This window comes from Lontra canadensis, unplaced genomic scaffold (assembly GCF_010015895.1).
Source record: "Lontra canadensis isolate GAN:19392208 unplaced genomic scaffold, GSC_riverotter_1.0 scaffold65, whole genome shotgun sequence".
NCBI classification, from domain to species: Eukaryota; Metazoa; Chordata; class Mammalia; order Carnivora; family Mustelidae; genus Lontra; species Lontra canadensis.
Window position 1 is genome coordinate 78,387 of NW_022631059.1, and position 22,249 is coordinate 100,635.

A 22,249-nucleotide genomic window follows, 5' to 3' on the forward strand; every position below is an offset into this window, starting at 1 on the left:
ACGGACCAATGACTCACATTTAAAGTGAAGAGAGGAGCAGGTGTCAAAGGGACTTCATTACGTTTACGAGCCTTCAAATGTCATCTGCGTGGAGCCCGAGCGCGTGCCTTCCGATACCGGCCGCACAATGGAGCTAATGCGTCTGATTGCCGGGCGCCGGCTTTCAACTGAAATGCAACGGCAACCTCCTTTTTATTTTTTCATTTTTATTTTTTTTTTGTCAGTTTTCCCAGGGAAATTGACAATCATTCTGCTAGGTTAAAGCATGCCTTGGCAATTTGGATTTCCCGCAGATAAATTATTCAAAGAGCAGAGAACAGAAAGGGTTGCAGGGATGCGTACTGGGCGCTGCTTGCAAACTGCGAGCTCCCATTGATAAAGCTCACAGCTGGGACATTCATTTTGCCGAGCACCTTTCCATTTGCAATTTATCTGCGTCAAATGGCCAGTAAGTGAGAAGTTCTCTTCAGTGCATGTAGCTTTGATTCTAAAAGGGGGAAAGAAGGAGCCCAGCCACAGGAAGAAACACGGGTTAGCTCCTTAACACAAGATGAGTCTGTGAGAGGGTGACATGGGACATCAACGACGGAGCAGGGAGACTCTGACTTCTGGGCTGTTGGGAAGGAGCAGCAGTGGCTGCCTCAGAGCCTCTGGGCAAACACATGATGAAACCAGCTCCGCTCCTGCCAAGGTGCGCTCTTCGCTGGCCTCCCTCCCCATGTTGTAGATAGAGACCAAGGCCCCTGTGTGAGCACCACAGGGGCTCAGGCCACTGCCTGGCTTCCTGGCAGCCCCCCAGGGCCTTCTGTCCCTCACCACACCAAGATGGGCCCCTCATCGGCGCAAAGACGAGACATGTTCCAACGTTTTACGGATTTACTTTTAAGAACCCTTCGCTTTTTCCAAACACAACCCAATCACTTCTCTGTTTCTGCACGACCCAGAGATGACTGAATGACCTTCCACCTGGAGGGGGAAAGGCCCCTTGTCACAGCCAGGCTGGCCTCGATGCCCATGTTCTCTGTGGGGCAGAGGAACGTCCTCTGTGCTGTCTCTGTGAGCCACCTCCGTTCTGCCGCCAGGAGCCCGTCTTACAGCTTCCCTGTGCCCCTCACAGCATCACTGCACTCTAATTAATATTTCACTAGTTCTGTCTTCAGCAGGAAAACTATGGGGAGGGGAGTCATTTACGAATGCAAACACTTCCTGCTTTGCCACAGCCATTAACCAGAGAGCTGTCCCTTCACCCTTCCTTTTAACTGGCTTTGTTAGTACGGTGTGACGATCTCACTCAAGGAGCTGTTACTATTTTGTTCTGTTTTGCGTTTTTTTATAAAGTCAAGATTCATCACAGAAGCTCTTTTTAAATACAAACAGTTCCCACAACACCCACGACCAGCTCCTTTTCAAACCCATCTGCAGAGCACCCTTGCCAAAACTGGGTTCCCTAAGTTGGACATTTACAAACTCGGAGACCAAAAAAGAAAATGCCCTAATTATGCAGCCTTGAAACCCATAGATTTGTCTGAATTCTCAGAAACACACTCAGAAGCCAGACACACAGCCAGGAAGAAAGCAGAGAGGACAGATTCTCGACGTCTGACAACCTCCAGTCTGAGATTTTTCACGAGGTGTTCAATGAGGCCCAACAGACTTTATGCCAATCTTTGCCTTTACCCTCAAAGGCTGGGTCTGTCCCTGACCCCCCACCCTCCCCAAGTTCAGGAACGTCCATGGTGATGTCTGGAGGGGTCCACCTTCCCCCTCTCTCATGCACTCTCCCTCTCTCCCTCTCTCACGTCTTCTGGGCTCTTCCCAGGCCCTCACAGCTCCTCTCTACCCTGTGCCATGTCCCCACTCTTCTGCATGGACAGCTAAGGGTGAGACAAAGAACAGAATTCATGCTGAGGTTGTCCTGGCCTCAGCAGCAGGACAGCAGGGTCTGCACCCCAGGGGAGAGGTCAGGAGGGAGGGAACAGTTCAGACTGGGTGGGAGTGAGGAGGCTCAGGGAGTCAGTGAAGGCCTGAGGGTCTTAGGGCTGATGGCCTCCAAGTGGGAGGTGCTCCAGCCCTGGGAAGCAGGAAGCATCCCTGGGTGGCCTGGGCCTCCTGTTTCCCACCCTCTCCCACTCAGTCTCCATTCTGTACCTATTCGTCTCCTGCGTGGTCCTCATCTCAGTGTTAAACAAGCTCATCCGTCATGTTTTCAAGGTCACCGCATCTCCTACAGAGTTCCAAGGTCACTGCCTCTCCTACGGAGTTCCAAGGTCACCGCCTCTCCTATAGAGTTCCAAGGTCACCGCCTCTCCTACGGAGTTCCATTCACTGCTCAGTGAGTGTCATGTAAGGGTGGACAGACAGATGAGTAGACGGATGGTGATACTTGGGAATGTCTCTGAGATTCTGGAACTGGGGAACACGGCCAGGAGCAGTCAGAAAGGGCTGAACAGGGTGCCTGGGTGGCTCAGTGGGTTAAGCCGCTGCCTTCGGCTCAGGTCATGATCTCAAGGTCCTGGGATCGAGTCCCGCATCAGGCTCTCTGCTCAGTGGGGAGCCTGCTTCCTCCTCTCTCTCTCTCTCTGCCTGCCTCTCCATCTACTTGTGATCTCTCTCTGTCAAATAAATAAATAAAATCTTTAAAAAAAAAAAAAAGAAAGAAAGAAAGGGCTGAACAAGTACCAGAGCCTGAAGCTGGGTGGGGGTTCCAGACCCCTGACCATGGGGGACATTCATCCCAGCCCTAGGCTGGAGGGGGAAAACAGGTTAATGTTCCATTTAATCTAGAATGTGTCCCAGGGGTGCCCGCATGGCTCAGTGGTTAAGCATCTGGCTTCCGCTCAGGTCATGATCCCGGGGTCTTGGGATCGAGCCCCGCATCAAACTCCCTGCTCAACGGGGAGCCTGCTTCTCCCTCTCCCATCCCCCTGCCTGTGTTCCCTCTCTCACTGTGTGTGTGTGTCTCTCTCTGTGTCAAATAAATAAAGAAAAGGGAAAAAAGAAAAATCTTAAAAAAGAAAAAAGAGTGTGTTCCAACAGCTAGCAGAGCTGGAAAATTAGAATGAACCTAGGACATTTTTTTAAATCCACAGGAGTCTATGGATTGTAGAGTTCCTGTGGGCAAGTTTCAGTGTTTTCCCTCCTGGAAGACCTAGACAAAGAGAGAGGGCATCCACTGACTCCCAGGAGACACACGCAAACCTGCCTAGAAGGAAGGGTGACATGGGATGAGGAGGGCAGAGGAACATAACAGGCGTGGCAGGGAGAAGCAGCAAGCTGGGTTTGTTTGATTCTCTGAAGTGTGAGCAGCCAGGGGCAATGCCCACTCGCACAGCACCACTAGGAAGCCCTTCCATAGACCCATGTTCCCACCACTGAAGGATTTAGGCCCAGCCTTCAAGGGTGCTCCTTGCTGCCTCTTCCCACCGAGCATTCCGGTGGAACCCTTCAGAGCCCCCATCCCCAGTCCCAGTCTACTTACACAACCTCCCTGGTTCCCGTTTTTTGAACACGCACCTGCAAACCTGGTCAAGGTCAGCCTGAAGGGCAGCCTTCTTCTTCAAAGACATACAAGTTCTACCACCTCAGGAACCCTCCGCACACATTCCGATTTCCATTCCCTGCTCCGTGAGGCTAAACCACATGCCCACACACCTGACCCCCGACCGCGGCCGCCACAGCACCCCTGGCTCCTTGAAATGATAGTTCTGTCCCCCTCTGGGGGGAGGCCCACTGTGTCTCTGAAGTTCTGCTGACATTCCACCCACTGCTCGGCCCACTGGCAATGGAATAGAGCTTCTCCCTGATTTGTAGAAAGGACACCCCAGGGGGTATTATTTAACATGTGTCTTGGGAGAGGTTTTCCTAACATCTCTGACAGGGGATTAGGGCCCACTCCAACCCCCAAATTGAAAATGATCGTTCTATCGAGACAAACAAACAAACAAAAGAACCCAGACTCTTAACTGTAGAGAACAAACTGGTGGTTGCCAGAGGAAACGCGGCTGGGGGCACGGGTGGGAGCAGCCATGGGGTGAAGAGCACTGAGAAATGCAGAGAACTGTTGAGTCACTCTATTGTATGCCTGAAACTAATATCGCACTGTGTTAATTGTATTGGAAATTGAAATCTAATTAATAATTTTTTTTTAAGATTTTATTTACTTATTGGACAGAGAGAGAGGTCACAAGTAGGCAGAGGCGGGCACAGAGGGAGAGGGGGAAGCAGGCTCCCCACTGAGCAGAGCCCGATGCGGACTCGATCCCAGGACCCTGACATCACGACCCAAGCCTAATGCAGAGGCTCAACCCACTGAGCCACCCAGGCGCCCCTAATTAATGATTTTTTTTTAATTATAGCTGTAGGGACACCTGGGTGACTCAGTTGGTTGAGCATCCGACCCTTGGCTTTGGCTCAAGTCATGGTCTCAGGGTCCCGAGTTAGAGCCCTGAGTCGAGCCCCATGCTCAGCAGGGGATCTGCTTGAGGTGCTCTCTCTCTCTCTCTCTCTCTCTGCCTCTGCCCCTCCTCTGCTCACATGCACTCTCCCCTTCACTCCCACTCCCTCAAATAAATAAATAAATCTTTCTTTTGAAATTGCAGCTATGTGGTAGACACCCTGATACAACATCTCTGTGTCGGGTCCCTCTGTTTGAAACTCCAACATGAATGGGATTTCTACCCGAGGATAGGAGTGTAGTCACAACCAGTGAAGCAGGCCAGAAAGGTCATGCACAGTGGCACCCCCTCCCTTGTCAGGAAGAAGGACTGCTAGACCTCCATGCAGTCAGCCTTCTCCTGGATTCGTATCTGGACTTCTCCATTGAATATTACATGATTGGAGACCAAATGTTTCATTCTTAATGTCAAGAAGTGATTTAAGGACCTACCATCAATGCCTACTTCTTTTCTCCTTAAGTTAAAAAATAAAAATAAACAGTGCAATGCCCAGCACTTTCCCCAAACCCACAACCATCTCGGAACAGCCCTTCTCAGCCCATCTCTGAGCTGTCCGCATGCCTGGTGCTGAACCCAAAGCAGACAGCCGGCCGTGAGTACTATACTCCACCCTCCAGACACAGAGGTCCACATCAACCACCCCCCATAGAAAGTCAGCCCACCCTGGCTATGTGATGTTCTACTCTCCCGTGGCCACCACTACCTCCTGCTTCGGACTCCCCTAGCCTGCTCAGTGAGCTCATACCACTGGGGCCAGCCCTGCAGTCCTTCTGGAAACCCACCCTGTCAAAGGCACATCCTCCCTCCTTCTCCGGCCTCTTAGTGTCTCTGCTCAGAACAGTAACTCAGGCCCTATCTGCCCAAACTAGAAGGAAGACTGTAACAGAGCAGTTGTTGCCAGGAAAACCTGATCATGGACCACCAGGCTGCTCACAGCTGGCGCTGTACATCACACACCTCCAACAATGGTCAAGACATGTCATCCAGAGGCCCTAACCTCTGTCTGAATGCTCAACACTGGGAAGAGATGAGTGAGGCATTTGTACCCAGGTGCAAATTTAAGGTGGAAAACAAAAACTTAGTCATCAAGATAAACAGTTTAATGACTATTTCAAAATATCAAAATTAATGCCAAAAATCCATGATGAACAAAATACCCAAAGTTTAAATAAAGATAGGATCGTTACTACCGACTTTTCCTTTTGCCTCAGGCTTCAACATGGTAGAACGCCGACAAGCCTACAGGAATAAAAGTGGGAGTGGAGGGCGCCTGGGTGGCTCAGTGGATTAAAGCCTCTGCCTTCAGCTCAGGTCATGATCTCAGGGTCCTGGGATCGAGCCCCACATAGGCTCTCTGCTCAGCGGGAAGCCTGCTTCCTCCTCTCTCTGCCTGTCTCTCTGCCTACTTGTGATCTCTCTTTGTCAAATAAATAAATAAAATCTTAAAAAAAAAAAAAAAGTGGGAGTGAAGGTGCTTAACAAGGTGCCAGGAGAAGCCCATTAGAAAGTATATTCTAGTCACCAGGTTCAAAGGGAACGACAAACATCCTCAAATAATCTTGCTGCCTCAACCTTTCTAGCCCTTCCTGTCCACACCCAGGGCCATCACATCTGGATGGCCATGCCCTGCATCAGGGCTACGATCCTTGATGAGGACATCTCCATGTGAAGAAAATGGAGACAGGACTCTGAGGTCTGGAAAGGAATGCCCAAAAGCCTGTTGTCACCTCTCCTCCCACCTCTGAGGGTCACCAGACCCTGGGAAGCCAGTCTCACCCAGAGTGCATCCTGGGAGGTTCTAGAATTGGAGGCTTGGTGTGGCTGTAAGCACATGGCATACCCTGGGTTTGGAGCATCTCTGGCGAGGCAAGGAGCCTGAGTCACCTCCATCAGTGAGACCCAGGCAGGTTTGAGCAAGCGTGTGTCATTTGCCTCCACTTGGGACGATGGGAATAAGCAAGGCCAACAGACCTTAGGAGCTCCTGCAACAAAGTCTCCCAATGATCCTCGGTCTGTCCGGCAGGGAACAGCTCCAGAGGCAGCCCAGGTGTCACCAGACCCAGAGCAGGGACTTGGCCTGAGGTCTTCTTTGAAGTTTGCCATGACCAGATCACCGATGGTCTACCCCCCAATTAACCTTCTATCTGCTCAAGAGTAATGGCAGCCAGACTGAAAGTCACCTCCATGCCCCATGCCTGGAAGAGAGAAGGACCCCTGCCCAGACCCTGGTGGGGGTGCCGGTGGCAGGAAAGCGGCTGCCTTCCAAGCGCCTCACCTTGCCGTGTCTGCCCAGGAGGAGCCTCGAGGTCCTGCAGTTGCTGGCTTTGTCTCCTTGTGTCCACCTCTGACTCAGCAGCTCACCCCGGAACTCATTTTCTGAGGGGTCAGAAAAAGAAAACTTAATGAAGGCAGCTCAATGGGGTGGAAGGGAGATGGGAAACTTGGACAGCTTTTTCCACAGCATTTATGCAATCCCCTTTTTCTGGAATCACTGGAAGGATGTGCAAGGTCGTGGTCCCGTGGCAGTTCCAGGGACAAGGACCAGGAGCTCTCTGAGGAAAACTGGTCTCTGGGATGCTCCTCAGAGGCCTCCAGCACCCCGTGCCCCTGCTCTGTCTCTCCAGAACCTGCCTCAGAGTGGGTGTGGTTTCCACTAACAGCTGCCACAGCAGGGGGCTGGCACAAGTGGGGGGGGGCGGACACTTGGCCTCCCCTCTGCCCCGGTCCCCGCCATCTTTCCTTTCCCTGTTTCTGTCTCTCTCCAGGGCAATGTCTCCAGTTAATATTTAATTCCGCACATAAATTCACATGTCTGAGCAGAGGCTGAAGGCATCAGCTGGACATGACAAAGAAATGCCTATTCCCTGCATGGCACTCCCTGTTTCCATGACAACTAGCTTTCTACCACGGCAGCGTTTCAAGGAAGGTCATTAAGTACCAACAATAAAAACAGGAAGTGAGTGTTCCTGTGCCATGCTCTCTGCTTCTCTTTAGAAGTGAGTTTGGGTCCTGCTGCAGGTAGGTCAGCACTGGGCTGTCATACCCATTATCTTTCTTTCCCTCATGCTTCTGACACACACTCCAAATGCAGTTTTCCTAAAATTCCACCACTCCTGCCCCAGGCAGCCCTGTGGCTCTGGCCAGAGCATCCTCTCGTCTGAAAATGTCTCCATCCCATTAAAGGGCCTCCTGTGACCTCAAGGAGCACAAGCACAGAGGGAAACAGATTGGTTGTCAAGGAGATGGCCTAATGCAAGGTCTTCAAATGAATGAGTAAAAACACCAGGATTTGACACCTACTGTGTGCACCTACTGTGTGCCTCCCTCTCACTGAACTTTGGGTCCCCTGCAGGGGACCCTGCAAGAACTGGCCTCCTTCAGGGAAGTGTGAGCAGCGTGGGTCTTCCTGGGTGGGTGCCCAGCAGTCAACGGCACGCTCCAAATGGGACTAGGCCACCCACTGGGTGTTCCCATTCCCAAGCCTCTGTTGGAAACGTGGGGCATCGCCCTGAACTCCCCAGGAAGATGCCACAGGCGTGAGGAAGAGGGTGTGTCCCACGGTGGGGGAGGAAGGAAATCCAGTAGGCGAGACACAAGAGTCACCCATCACACTTACAAGGGGAGAAGAGTTTCCCTTGTCAGCTCTGGAGAAGGCAGAAGCTGGGAGACCCCAGGCTGCAGAGCGCAGGGGGCTGACCTTCCACATGGGCCTCCCAGGAAGAACCTGCCCCTGCGGCTGAGCTGCAAGGTGCGGGCGGAATTTTCGGTCACCATCACGCGTGTAAATGCATGAGGTAACCGCAGCTCGTCTCCCCAGCAGCTACAGGAGAGGAAGTAGACCCTAAGATCTTGGCAGGAGTGGGACGGTTCCCTTCTCCTCACACCCTAGCAGGGCACCCTAGAAGTTGAGGGGGGACAAGCTCTTTCTGCCCTCAGTCTCGCCTGCTTCCCAGGGGAGCCCAGCCAAGGTGAGCTGCAAGTGTCTGTGAGGGGACGTCTGGTTGTCTGTGTGCCCCTCTCGCCTGCCCCGGGGGATCAGCAGGTAGAGCCCAGTGCTCTGGAGCCTCACAGCAGCTCAGGCAACCTGCTCACGCTGCTCCAGCATGACCACCTCCAAACAGAGCTCCTGCCTCCAAACAGAGGGTCTACGGCCTCAGACGCCCTCATGATGCACTTAGTGCCCTGCCCCGGGATGGAGACGGAAAACAAGACACACACCCCCAAGGCCAGAACCTCACTTATGAGCTCCCAGATTTACCTTAATGCAATTTCCTTCTTTTCCTGGGAAATGTTTGGCAACAAACTCTAGTCATTATGAGAAGCCCAGTAAAGGGCAGCTGTGCTTCTTGCTGCTGGGAACCACCCCCACGACCCTCTTTGTCCCCACTGGGAAGTGCGTGTGGCCAGGCTCCACCACAGGCAAGACCCCTCCTGCCGGCATGTCCTGAGCAACTAGCACCCCAGCTTGCACAGAGGAAACCCCCACACCCCCAAAACAACTACAGAGCCCCCAGGCCAGAGACACGGGGGTCCCATCAAGATGCAACTTCTAGAAGTCCTACAGCCAGCTGACACAACAAGGGCGGCAGAGAGGCAGGGGTAATGCAGATCTGGCTCCTGGCCCCACATCTGACCGGCAAGTCACCTTCTCCATCCACACACAAAGTGGGAGGAAAGAACCATCTGGGGATTTAGAGCATGTGTGCAAAGTGAGATTTCCATGTCCGGTGCACAGGGAATGCATGAGAATATCACTTCCTTTATCATCAGGAGTTGCAAGCGAAAAGCACGTTTTCCTCAAGACAGGTTCCGTTTTTAGGTCTCCAGTGGGTTCTTCTGAAGCCCTGCCTGTAGACACAAACAGCAAACAAGCCGCTTGGAGCAGGTGGCAAGGACAGGGACACTGGCCATGACTTGTCACTGCACATTCTGTCTGCTCCGTGCTTCCCAGCCTCTGTCCCCACAGAGGCCCCAAACTTACTTTGACAGGACTCTAGTGGACAGATAAGCTCTGGAAAGCAACCAGGACCTCTTAGCAGATACACGTGGGTCCCTCCTGAGGAGACCCTCCTGAGACCCTCCTGAGAGTTCACTTGGCATCTCCCTCCACTGGGTCAGAGCCATGACCCAGGCTAGACCCAGGTCTGTCTGCTAATGACACCCACCCACCCCAACTCAGAACACTGCAGGCCTGCAAGCAGCCCAGCCAGGCCCCTGAAAAGGTAGCATGAAGCCCTCCTTCCCATATCTGGGGAGAACCCCAGACAGCCCATCTGGGAAACTTTGGGCCCATTTCTCCTCCCAGACGCGGTGTTTTGTGCCCACTCCCAACCCCAAAGGCTCTTGGAGGACCCCACACAGAATGATAAGTCCTCCTAGTGGGATCCTGGACCAGGCTCCCTCTAGCCCTGCCTCAGCACTGACAGCCTAGTACCTTCTTCAGTTCAAAACCTCCCTGACCCTCCCCAAGATAAGAACAGAAGACAAGAAACCTGAGCAAGGGTTCCGGGGGTTGTTGCAAAAAGTCAAAATCTTTTTATAGTCTTTACTAGGTTTTGTGTCTCTGGTGACTGTGGGCTGCCTTTGGAACCAGAGGGTGTCACCACTCACCCCTCAGCAAGCATGCAAAGGGGGAATGGTCTTCACGCAGAGAGCCCACGTCTGGGCTCTCCTACACTCCCGCAGCACCAACACACATTTATCAGAAGTTCTCACCACTTAGTAGGAAATGCCAGCTCCTCAGTCCCAGCCCTTCTCTGTCCCTGCTCTGTCCCCAGCACGGGGAGGGAGGTCTTGCATGCTAGTTGAGCTAACGTCTCCATCTGGGCTTGATATCCCCTCCTTCCCACTACTGATTAAAGGGTACCTAGAGTATCAGCCATATTCTTCTCGAATATTTGATCACTGCCTCTAAACCGGACCCTTCCTGGGGCTTTTCAACTCTTCAACAGGCTTGAGGCATCCACGTTTCAAGAACACTATCTGTCTGGACTCCACGCGCCAGCCCGGCTACCACGCCACCTCCACTCCTGCACAGCCATGTTTCTTAAGGGACTGAAGTCTGCTAACTTCACTCCTCACTCCCCACTCCGACTGGCCTCTGCCTATCACCCTCCGCCACAACGGTGGGTGGACGATCGCCACCAATGTCTACGCCACAGCCCCATTGTGCGCCACTACACTGACTCCCTCCTTGTCTGGTGGGGGCTCCCGCACTTCGCCTGCGCCCCAGCCTCCCCTCCATCACCGTGCACGCTCCCTCCGCCCCACCCACTCTCCCTCTGCGATCCCACGGACGCTCTTCCCGCTCCATCCCTGCTCACAACATCAGCTTCTCACAGAACTCAAGCTTTTCCTTCCCCAAGCGCAGCCGTCAGCTTCTCCAGCATGAACACAGGGCTTGCCCCAGGTCCCAGTCCTGCCTTTGCCTTTGGCTGCATCTCTCCAGAATCTCCAGAAACCACTTCTGACCTCTCCAACTGATGACTTGTTTTCAGAGCCCGACACACTGATTCTACAATTCATATGGCAATTCAAGGAACATAGGATGACCAAGACGATGAAGTCAGACCCCTCTCACACCATACACAAAAATTAACACACAACGAATCACAGAGATAAATGTAAAAGTTAGAACTCTTATGTAACATTGGAGTAACTCCTTCTGACTCTGGGTTAGGCGGTGGCTTCATACATGCGACACCAAAAGCATAAGCAATAAAAGAAAAAAATAGATAAATTGGATCTCATCAAAGTTTAAAACTTTTGCATGACAAAAAACACCATCAATTGGGTGAAAATACAACCCATAGTCTGGGAGAAAATATTGACAAATCATGTATCTAATCATATATCTAATTCGTTTACAAATGAATAGTTAATTCATTCCGAATACATTAAAAAATCTTGAAACTTCATAATAAAACAAATAACCCACTTTAAAAATGGGCAAAATATTTGAATAGACATTTCTTCAAAGACAACGCATAAACGGCCAACATGAAAAGATGCTCGTGATGCCTGGACGGCTCAGGTCATGATCCCAGCGTCCTGGGATCGACCCTGTGTCAGGCTCCCTGTTGGGTGGGGCACCGGCTTCTCCATCTCCCACTCCCCCTGCTTGTGCTCCTGCTATCTCTCTCTCTCTCTGTCTGGCAAACAAATAAAACAAAAGAAAGAAGGAAAGAAGGAAAGAAGGAAAGAAAGAAAGAAAGAAAGAAAGAAAGAAAGAAAGAAAGAAAGAAAGAAAGAAAGAGAGAAAGAAAGAAAGAAAGAGAGGAAGGAGGGAGGGAGGGAGAGAAGGAAGGAAGAAAGAAAAGATGCTCAACATCTAGTCATTAGGGAAATGTTAAGCAAAACCACAATGAGACACCACTTCACACCCACTGAAATGGCTATAATTTTAAAAAACAGACAACAAGTGCGGGAGAGAAAATGGAGAAACTGAAACCCTCATACATTCCCAAAGGGAACACAAAATGGCACAACTACTTTGGGAAACAGCCCGGCAATTCTTCAAAATATTAAACAGAAAAACATATGACCCAGCAGCTCCTCTCCTAGATACAGACCCGAGAGAAAAGGAAGCAATCGTCCGCGCCAAGTCTTGTGCGTAACAACTTATTTCACTTTATTCCAACTAGTCGGAAAACGGAGAAAGCCCAAGTTGCGCTTAGCTGCTGAATGGAGACACAAAGCACTGCTGGCTGCTGCCAGGCAGGGAGAGTGTGCACGTGCTCACACACGGTCCGAGGTGGCGAACCTCAAAGTCAGACACGAGGACCACAGATTGTACAACTCCATATTTATGGAACGGAATTTACAGAATCCCCATTACAGAAATGGGAAATCTACAGACACCGAGAGTAGGTCTGGAGACTGGCTGCCGGGAGGGCCGGGCGGGGGCAAGTGGGGGACCGTGGTTCTCGGACCCAGGGTTTCCTTCCGAAGGGAGACGTGGTGACAGATGCACAGCCCTCGATATGCCGAGACCCCTGGGCTGTGTGCTTCTAATGGGTGAATTATATGATTGTACGATACAGTGTGTAGATTATATCCCCATAATGCTGTCCTCTAGCAGCCCGTGGCACACATAGAGGGGCCCCGGAGTGAGTCCCCAGGCCCACTGGAGCGCTCACTCACCAGGGCTCCCCACCGGGGCTACCATGGCCAGCTCAATGGAGGAGAGAGGCCTGCACAGGTCAGATACCCTCTGCAGCGTCCGGCTCAGCCCAGGGCCATGAACCTTGACGGTGGCAAGGGGAGCAGGTGCCCCCGCCGAGCACCGCGTCCCGGAGGAAAGCAGAGCTAGGGGTGGGTGAGGACAACTTCACGTGTCAGGGGCCCTGCACAGAGGATATCATGCGTTCTGGGTAACTTTAGGGGGACGATCGTGCCCAGATCGAAAGCACTTTTCTGACCACAAGGGCTGCCCTGCCTCCCACCGTGACGTGTGAGCCCCTGGCCAGAAGGCACGTGGCTCTCAGCAAAACCAGCTCAGTGAAACCACGTGGCTCTCAGCTCCGGAGATTGGAGTGGGTTGCCTTTGGTTCTCCCAGCCTGGGCCTGGGTTTTGAGCCCATGTCTTGGTAGGGCCCGGGCTACCCAGCCCCTCTCTCCTGGAGGCCACGAAGGGCAGGGCAAGGACCAGAGACGCAGCCCCCAGCCACCTGGCGAGCAGGACCGGAGCTTCTGTGCAGCACACTGGGGCGGATGCGGCACAGACACCCTCGGCCCTCAGGATGCTACACTGCCGGCTCGGTCCGTCTCTCCCCAACCTGGGCCCCGTCCCGCCTCTGCCTGCGTGTCACTGGGGCCTCCACGCCCCCGGCCAGCAAGCTCCAGCCACCCCAGCCCAGGGCCCTGCTGCCCCCCTCGGCTTCCCGGCCCTCAGGCAGATTGAAACCCTGGCAGTGCCCTAACCGTCCCCCATCTCTCCCACATCCCCTCAAAGCCATGAACAGAATCTACCCAGTGAAAAGCTGGGCCGTGGAACTGTAAGAACACGTTTTGCCATTTAAAAGGAAAAACATGGGGTGCCTGGGGCCTCAGTGGGTTGAGTCTCTGCCTTCGGCTCAGGTCACAATCCCAGGGTCCTGGGATCGAGCCCCGCATCAGGCTCTCTCCTCAGCACGGAGCCTGCTTCCCCCTCTCTCTGCCTACTTGTGATCTCTGTCAAATAAATAAATAAATAAAATCTTTTAAAAACAGGAAAAATTAAAAATAAATAAATAAATAAATGAATAAATGGAATGAAAATAAATAAATAATATAAATAATAAATAGACAAATAAAATAATTTTTTTGTTTTTCATCTCGATCTTCCTCCATCCCCTCAGCTCCTAGGCCTTCCTGCCTGCCGCTTAGACTCAAGGCAAAGCCCAGGAAGTCAAGAAGAAATGGGTTAGAATAAAAATGTAGACATAGTTTAAGGCCCACACAAAACCAACCACATGTCACAGGAGACACCTGGGGGGACCGCAGCCCAGAATCCCACCCTCTAGACCCAGAGACTTTCCAAACCCAAAACCGTGAGGTCCAGACGGTCCCTCCAGAGGCAGGAAGACAAAGGCCCTCAGAGGGTACAGACGCCCAAGTCCCATGGCTCCCTGGAGATGCAGGAGGCAGTCTAGCCCCTCTCCCAGCTCAGAGCAAGATCCCCATCCCAGATCCCTGCTCCCAAGACCTTCCCCAAGCCTGTGCACCAGAACCCTGGGTTGGGGGGTGGGGGGGAGTGCATCTAGGAACCTGTGCCAGAGAGACACGTCCATGTCTTAGGAAGCTCCGTCCTCCACAGGGTGGACGGTGGAACAGGAGCTAGGCCAGAGCCCAGGACGGCCAGAGCCCAGGATGGGCAGACAAGCAGACGTGGCCTGGCCCAGCCAGGGGTGGGAGCTGGAGACTGATATGAGTTACTTGGAAAGTGTTCACACCACTGTGTCTCTCTTTTCCAATTTGGAAATAAAATGTAAAACGCACATAAAGAATCCAGTACAAGACCTGGCAGGCAGAGAGGAAGACAGGCACTAGAAAAGTTAATAAGGAGAGAAACAAGGTGAGACCTAACACCTGACTCCAGAGTTCCAAAAAAGAAGAATCAAAAAAAGGGAGGGAAAAGTATGAATAAAGAATAATTTGCCAGAACTAAAGGAAATTATAGTTTTAGATTAAAAGACCCATTAAGTACCCAGCAGTTAACGAAACAAAGATCCGCTCCAGCCAAGCTGAGCACCATAAAATTCTGAAATACCAGGAATACCAAGAGGATCCTAGAAGATCCATGGGGGAAAGGTCACAAACGAAAGATATCATCGGAATGGCATCAGGTTTCTCAACAGGGAAGCAAGACCTTCAAAACTATAAGGTTGAAAATCAAACTTGGGGGCGCCTGGGTGTCTCCTTGGGTTAAGCCTCTGCCTTCGGCTCAGGTCATGATCCCAGGGTCCTGGGATCGAGCCCCACATTGGGCTCTCTGCTCAGTGGGGAGCCTGCTTCTTCCTCTCTCTCTGCCTGCCTCTCTGCCTACTTGTGATCTCTGTCTGTCAAATAAATAAATAAAATCTTTAAAAAAAAAAAAAAGAAGAAGAAGAAAATCAACCAGGGTGCTGTCTCTGCTCAGACAAAACACAGGCAAGGCAGAGAGAATAAAAATACTTCAGGAGACACATAGGCACCAAAACGTGCCACTGGACACTGAGTAAGCCGGGGGGCAGGGTTGTGTGTGATTATGTACAAGAAAAACAAAAACTTGGATAGGAATTAATCCTGGCACATAGGACTTGGCCCAGCGGTAAAAATAAAAGAACAAAGACGCTGTTTGACGTAAGAACTCGAGGAATCCAGTCGTGAGGCAATCCATTGCATGGGGTCTGTCCTGGAGCACAGCCTGCAGACCTGCAGGCCTGGGCAAACTAGGCCTGAGTCCCCCTAATGTCAGATCCCAAGCAGGAGGAGAAGACAACCCCAGGGAAGGCCTGGCCTGAAGTGGAGGGTGGGTGAGGAGGGAACTGGGATTGATGAAATCAGTGCTTATTTTAAGGATGATGGAAACCAGGTTTCTCACTGTTGGGAGAAGAAGTTACACACAGAGAAAGACAGAAACCTCAAATGTACCCTGTGGGGGAACAGTGTTGGAGTATCTGTGAGGACTTGCGGTCTTTGATACTGAGAGAAAATGGAGACTTCAGTTCAGACGCAGGTGCACAGATGCGCATAACTGTGAGCGCACGTGTGTGTGCACGTGTGTGTCTGCACACGGGTCCACTCAGAGGCTGGGGGCCCGCCCAGCACCAGGTCCTCCCACGGAAACGTGCCGTTGTGGGAGGACTCGAGGCTCCGGCCAGGAAGGCAGCCCAGGAGCCTGGGCTGAGCGAGAGTCCAGGCAAAGCCTTAGGGAGGCAGGGAGATGCGCGGCCAGTTGGGGTGACCTCACTGGCCCATAGCAACAAGCATCGAAATAACAGTTACAACCCTTTGGATGAAAAAAATCATGAGTCAATACAGATTTCAATAAAAACAAGTAAAATGGTAGTTGGTGAGGAATGAGGTATTTCCATGGCTTCAAATTCCCTTCCCAAATACTTACTAATAGCAAAGGAACAGCAGGGCCCTTGCAGCAAGAGAGTGGACAGCGCCGTCTGACCCAGCGAGCAAAGTCACCGCGCAGCGCAAGGGGACGGCCTGACTCCTACTGGCCCCACATACGCCAAGTCCAGTCATGGGGCACAGCCAACAAACCCAAACTGAGGGGCGCACTACAAAACAGACAAGCATCCTTCCAGAAGGCGAAGGTCGTGATCACGACCAAACAGCAGGGTTCTGAGCCTGTCCTTCAAGACAGCTGGAGGCGTCTGAACACCGTCCGAGGACTAGGCGTCCACGCCGTGACGGTGACTGGAGGAGAAGCCCTTCGTCGTCAGAAACACCCAAACGAGCGCTCTGGGCGACGGACATAGACATGGCAAACGTACTCTCAAGTGGCTGGGAAAATGGGTTTTGTCCTGTATCTATAACGTATCCATGAGCTGGAGCTTCTTTCAAAGTATATTTTCAAAATAACAGGGTGTGGGGTGCGGTCTCAGTAACAGGTGGTCAGTGGAGGCTCCTGTGAGGGGCGGTCAGAGCCAGAACCCAGAAGGGGGACCTCAGGCCCTCCCAGCTGCACGTCTCCACCTTCCACAGTCCCGAGTGCTGCTCCTAGAAGCCCACAAGGGCAAAAAGGTTTCGGGGCCAAGGCCAGCTCCAACTCGGCCCTGCCCCAGCAGGGCCTGGCGTCCCCTTGGAGAGCCCAGGGACAGTGGGGCAGGGTGGACCCTTGGGGAGTCTAACAACCTTGAAAATCCAAAAGGAAGAGGCACCTGTGCCCTGAACATTTCAGGGAGGGGCTGCAGGGAAGGCGGGGCACCCGGGAGACCCCTCCAGCAGCTCCCAGGCCCGAGTGACCTCTCCTCAGCACCCACCCCTCAGGGGTGACACCTGCAGCCGTCTCAGCTCGGGGCTGGGGAAGACAGCACGACTGTAGTGGGGCTTCTGCCCTGGGTTTGGGGAGTCTGGAAGCCGCGTCAGCACCCCACCCACTGAACCACCTTCTGGCAGGAAACACAATCGGGTCCCAGGGGAAAACGAGGGCAAGTTTTTCTCTCTCTCTCTTTCCTATTTTTTTTTCTTTTTTTTTAGCTGGAATTCAGAGGGAAGTAAAATGGAGACTTGCTGAGTGGAGCAAAGCAGACCTGCTTTTGCTGAGTTTAGGTGAAAATGAGAGAAGGGGGAGGTGGGGCAGGGAAGTTGGCAATCCCATAGCCTTGCACATTTCTCTCATTATTCTGCTTCTAAATCAGCCTCGCTGGTACTTTATTCTATAAAAGCCACATCCAAGCCATGTCCCTTACTCTCTCCAACAGCAGCTCACTGCTGAGAAAATAATACAGATGTAACTTTCAGCTTCATACACTTTCTCTTCCATTTATATGCAAATAGTGACCTTTCACCCAGGCTGTCTCAAAGAAGTGCTTCCTTAAAAATCAAAGCATGTTGCATGGCTGAGTCTTTCTTTTATTATTATTATTATTATTATTATTATTATTATTATTATTTCTTTTAACCTTACCAACACTGTAAAAACAACAGCCACACTGCCTGGCGGTAATAATGACTTTCCAAACCAAATCACAGGACAGCTCTCCGGGAGGCCTGTCAGCAAGCCGCAGGGAGGGGAGGGAGGAGCTCCCGATGGAGTGGGGGGGAGCCCTGCCCCAGGGCGCCCAGTGTCCCCGGAGAGGCACAGCGGGTGGTGGCCGGCCTCGCACACCCAGGCCCCAGACAGGAATGAAGGCAGCAGGAGGAAACCCCTCAGCTCAACGCCCTGCTCCACGCAGGTGCTCACAGGATTTCCACGAGAACCGCCCCACCCAAGTCGGGTTCAGTAGTGACCCCAATCCCCATCTCCACCCAGGCTGGCAGGACGGCAACAGATTCGGAGCCAGAGCCTCAGTGCACGTGCTCTGTCCCCAAACGAGGAGCCAGGCGGTTTCCAGGAGACCCGCGTTTCCACCCACTCACAGCTCCCAGGCCCCCAAAATCTCCCCACAGGACCGAACCACTCATCAGGTGTCCATGTGACTGCTCTCCAAGGCCCAGAGCCTGGGCCACACCAAGGGCTCAGGAAAGGAGAGTTTGGATGGGGAGGCTGACCCATGGTCCTGGCTCCCTGAGCGGAAATCACAGACACCTTTCAGACCACATACAGCTAGAGTGTCCTGTCTCAGTCCTGGGGCGCCCAAGGGGATCCCGGTACAGCTAGAGTGGCCTGTCTCAGCCCTAGGGAGCACAAAGAGGTCCACAGAGGGAACCAAAAGCAGTGGGAAGGGATGGGGACAGCTCTGGCCTTATCCAACAGGCTGGGAACCAGGAGGGCTAGTTTCTGGGCATCTTCCTTGGAGGTCTCCTGGGTCTTCAGAGTACACACTGGCCTCCCAGGATCAGGAGGGCCCTTCTCTGGAATTCTGCTCCTGTGCCTCTCGTCCTGAGTCCCAGAAACCCCTTCCTTAGTCAGAACTGTCCAGCCCTGGGACAGGAGAAAGGGCCACTTCCATCTTCCTGGAAACCACGCTTTATTTAGGCCCTTGAAAGCGACCCAACTAGTAGGGGCTCTCCCTCGCACAAACAGAATGACATCTGCTCAGCCCTCCCTTTAGGGTCTATCCGTACCCTTGCTCATGTCCGGCTCAGTGAGAAGGCTCTCAGGCAGCCAACCTGGGGATCCAGGCACCGTCCAGCCAGGCGCCGGCAGCCCTGTGGTGGGAGAGACGGCTTGACAGAGGTGTCCTTTCCCTTCTCCCACCCCAGTCCCTCTGCAAGAAACGGAAGCCTTCCTATTCAGGGGGAGAAGGGTGAGCCGCAGGCGGCTGGCAGGAGGCAGCTGCTCCCCAGTGAGTTTAATTGCAGCCCCTGCTCCAGGGCTCAGAGTCCCCCAAGTTTTCGGGTGGGGGAGGGGGAACCCACCCATCATCCTCCTAGCACTGCCCAGCAACAGCCCACCCTCCTGCCTTTAAGACTTGGAAATACTGGGTGATGCTCATTTCCCCAGTCTGGATCGACAGTGCCCAGCACGCCAAGAACCAGCATGCAACAGAATTTGGAGAAACAGGAACACTTCACACAGACCACAGGTGACTGGCGTCCGAGGGGCTTGGGGCAGGAAGGGGGCCCTCACTGAGAGGGCACAGAGCCGAACAGGCCTGGGAAGAACCGGACCCCCGTGCACACACGTGCTCGAGAGTGTGCCTTGCAGGAGTGCACCCTGATCACAGGAACGACTCTGGAGTCCATGTGGGTCCTCAGAGGCCAGCGGGTCAGCCCGCACGCTGAGAGCGTGAGGGGACTCCGCACCTAGCAGCAGGCTCTCAGCTTGCGGGTTGATCGTGGGCTTTGCAGCCAGGAGAGCCAAGCCGCCCTCCTGACCTGCTCCAGCGGCCTTCCAGGGCGACAGAGCTGCACCAGATGCAGTTCCGATAACAGACCCACCTCTCTCCTCCCTCGGGGGAGGGGGGGATATGCCCAGCACTTAGACCCCCGATGACTTCAGCACTTGGGGGCCTCTGTGAGATTTTCCGATGGCCCCAGTGGCCTTCCCTAGGGAGCATCAGAACAGTGGGATGAGAGAAGGCCACAGGCGCATGGCCCTTCCCGGTCAGCAGAAACTGCTGGTTTCTGTGTGTCATGGGGAGGACAGCGTTAACCTGCGTCAACACGTCCCTCCCCCGTTAACCTGCTTCGGGGCCAAGGGGGCATCGAGAAGCCCCTGAGGCTGGGGTTGGAGCCTGGGCCACATGGACACAAAACAGATCACACGAAAACCTGAACCGTTTGGCCAGAACAATGTCAGACCGTCAGAAAGTAATAACAAGGACCGCTGGGGGGGTCCACCAGTGACGCATCTGCATTCAGCTCAGGTCGTGGTTCCGGGGTCCTGGGATCAAGTCCCAAGTCGGGCTCCCTGCTCAGCGGGGTGTCTGCTTCTCCCTCCCCCCTGCTCGTGTGCTCTCTCTCTCACGCTCTCTGTCTCTCAAATACATAAATAAAATCTTTGGGGGGAAAAAATATTAACAAGAGGCACTCTTTACTTTAGAAAACCAGAGTTTTCCATGCACAAAACAATGATTAACGAACCAATTAATTGTTCACTTAGCAGTCCATGACTGAGTGGCTCACTTTGAACCACCAAGTGTGGGGAACCCTAGGACAGTCACTGCCCCAGGAAACCCAGGGCCGAGGGGACCCTCATCCCAACGCTCCTTATTTATGTGGCAGGGGATGCTTTGGGTCTACGAAAACCCTCTGGGAGAACAGGCTTCCTTTCCCATTGGGAACTCCTCGGCACACAGAGCTTGACTGCAGAAGCTATCTGAAGTCAGGACCCCACAGGCCTATGGATGGAGAGACTGAAGTGCTTTGGACTCAGGGTGTCCCTTGGGCCCTCAGAGCTACGGGTCTGCTGTCCTGTGACCCGGGGCCTCACACCCGACATCTGAGCTCTCCTAAAGCAGGCACCAGAGGCCTAAGGAGGCTCTAAGCTCTGGCCAAGCAAAGAGAACCTCAGATCCTCTCCCTCCAAGGCAGAGGCCAAGCAGCCCTGGAACTCCAGGACCCTCTTCCTTCTGCTACACCTCTCATGTGTAGTTTTTAGGCAACAAAATGGGAAACAACAAGAGGACCCAGATGGCTTCTGCCGGCAGCCTCAGACTGATGTCGAACACGATCAAGGTGTGAAGCCAGGCGTGAGGGTGAGGTGGGAGCCCGGCGGCTAATCTGTCAGCAACTCAGACCATATGGTGCGTCCGCTCGTCCTCCCAACGTCTGCATCACATGCACGCACACAGGCATGCACGCACACACACACGTGCACACGTGCGCACATGAACACACATGTGCACATGTGAGCGCACAGGCACACACGTACACATGCACACAGGCGTGCACGCACACACGCATACATACGCACTTGCGAGGACACGCATACACACGCGTGCGCGTCGGCACACACACATACGCACGTGCACACGAGAGCATACACGTACACACGCGCATGAGCGCACGCGGGCACACATACATAGGCACGCGCGTGAGCTCGCACACACGCACACATGCACGCGCGCACTCACACGTTCACACCTTGCCCACCACTGTGAGCGACGCAGGGAAACCCAGCTAGCCAGTCCTTCAAGGGCCTGTCCAACGCGCAGCCCCCCAGCAGCCCCTTGCTCCCAGGTCACAGCCCCCTGGCACACAGCCCCTTCCAGCTTCCAGGGCTCATCTGAAGGCAACCACAGGTCTGGGACACTCATTCCTGCTCGCCGACCCTCCAACGGCTGGACTAACCCCACAGACGCAGGGGTACTCAGTCAGGCTGGGGCGGATTGGAACAGCCCTCTGTGTTTTCATTCTGCTTGATTGAAATAACACTGCATTAATTTAAGTGCAAATTTTAAAATGAAAGGGGGATGAAACAGGGGCAAAGCCCCCGTTCTCCCAAGAAAAGTGCCTTTGCTCCCGACTGCCTGGGCCCACGAGGGGAAAGGTGTTCGAGAGGCACAAGGCCAGCCTCAGCAATGCGGACAATGAAAAGGACACTGATTGCAAGTGTTATTCTCTCCTCTGTGAAGCTTGATACAAGCCTGAGAGCAAAAACATTTTAAGTCAAGGGGGAAAATTCTCCCTCATTTCGTTTTGAGGGTTTTCTTAAGTGACACTCGGGGAAGACAGAAAGTACCTGAGAACCTGAGACCAAAGCCTCCAACAAGAGCTGTGCGCTGGACAGTGGGCGGCCCCTGCCCCAGGGGCTCCCAGGGAGGACAGGTCCTGGGGTCTTCAGGGAGCACAGAGCCCACCTGGGGGGGACAGGACCTGCGACAGCCGTGCTCCGTCCTTCTGGGAAACACAGCATCTTTCCGGCTGACTAATCTCCAAATGTTGCTGGCTCCAAAGACCATTTTCCTGTAAACTCACACCACAAAATTCCTGTTAAAATTACATCGATAGACAACCCAATTCTGGTTTATTCGTGAGTGAGTCCACAAGGCCAGAGCAGAGGGTTGGCTCTAGAAGTCGGGGGGGGGGGGGGTTGGAGGAAGGGGCCCTACCCCTCTGAAGCCAACAAAAAACAAGGTCTGGGATGGGTCTTCCAGGGCCAGGACGGGAGCTGGGTTTACCTTTCCCGTATGCCTGAGTAACATGCAAGTCTGCCTGGCTGCCTGGTGCCCTGCCTGCCCCAGGATCAGGTGACCACTGACAGTCCCCAC

The 22,249-nt window shown here is 53.3% G+C and overlaps 1 protein-coding gene across 1 annotated transcript in view; it reads right to left on the bottom strand.

Moving 5' to 3' along the window:
• Positions 1-22,249, bottom strand: part of MYT1 (myelin transcription factor 1) — a 63,337-nt gene that overhangs the window by 38,348 nt on the left and 2,740 nt on the right. The window contains exon 2 of the mRNA XM_032878717.1: positions 6,730-6,830. The gene's annotated coding sequence lies outside the window, so the exon portion shown is untranslated. The remainder of the gene's footprint in view (positions 1-6,729; positions 6,831-22,249) is intronic.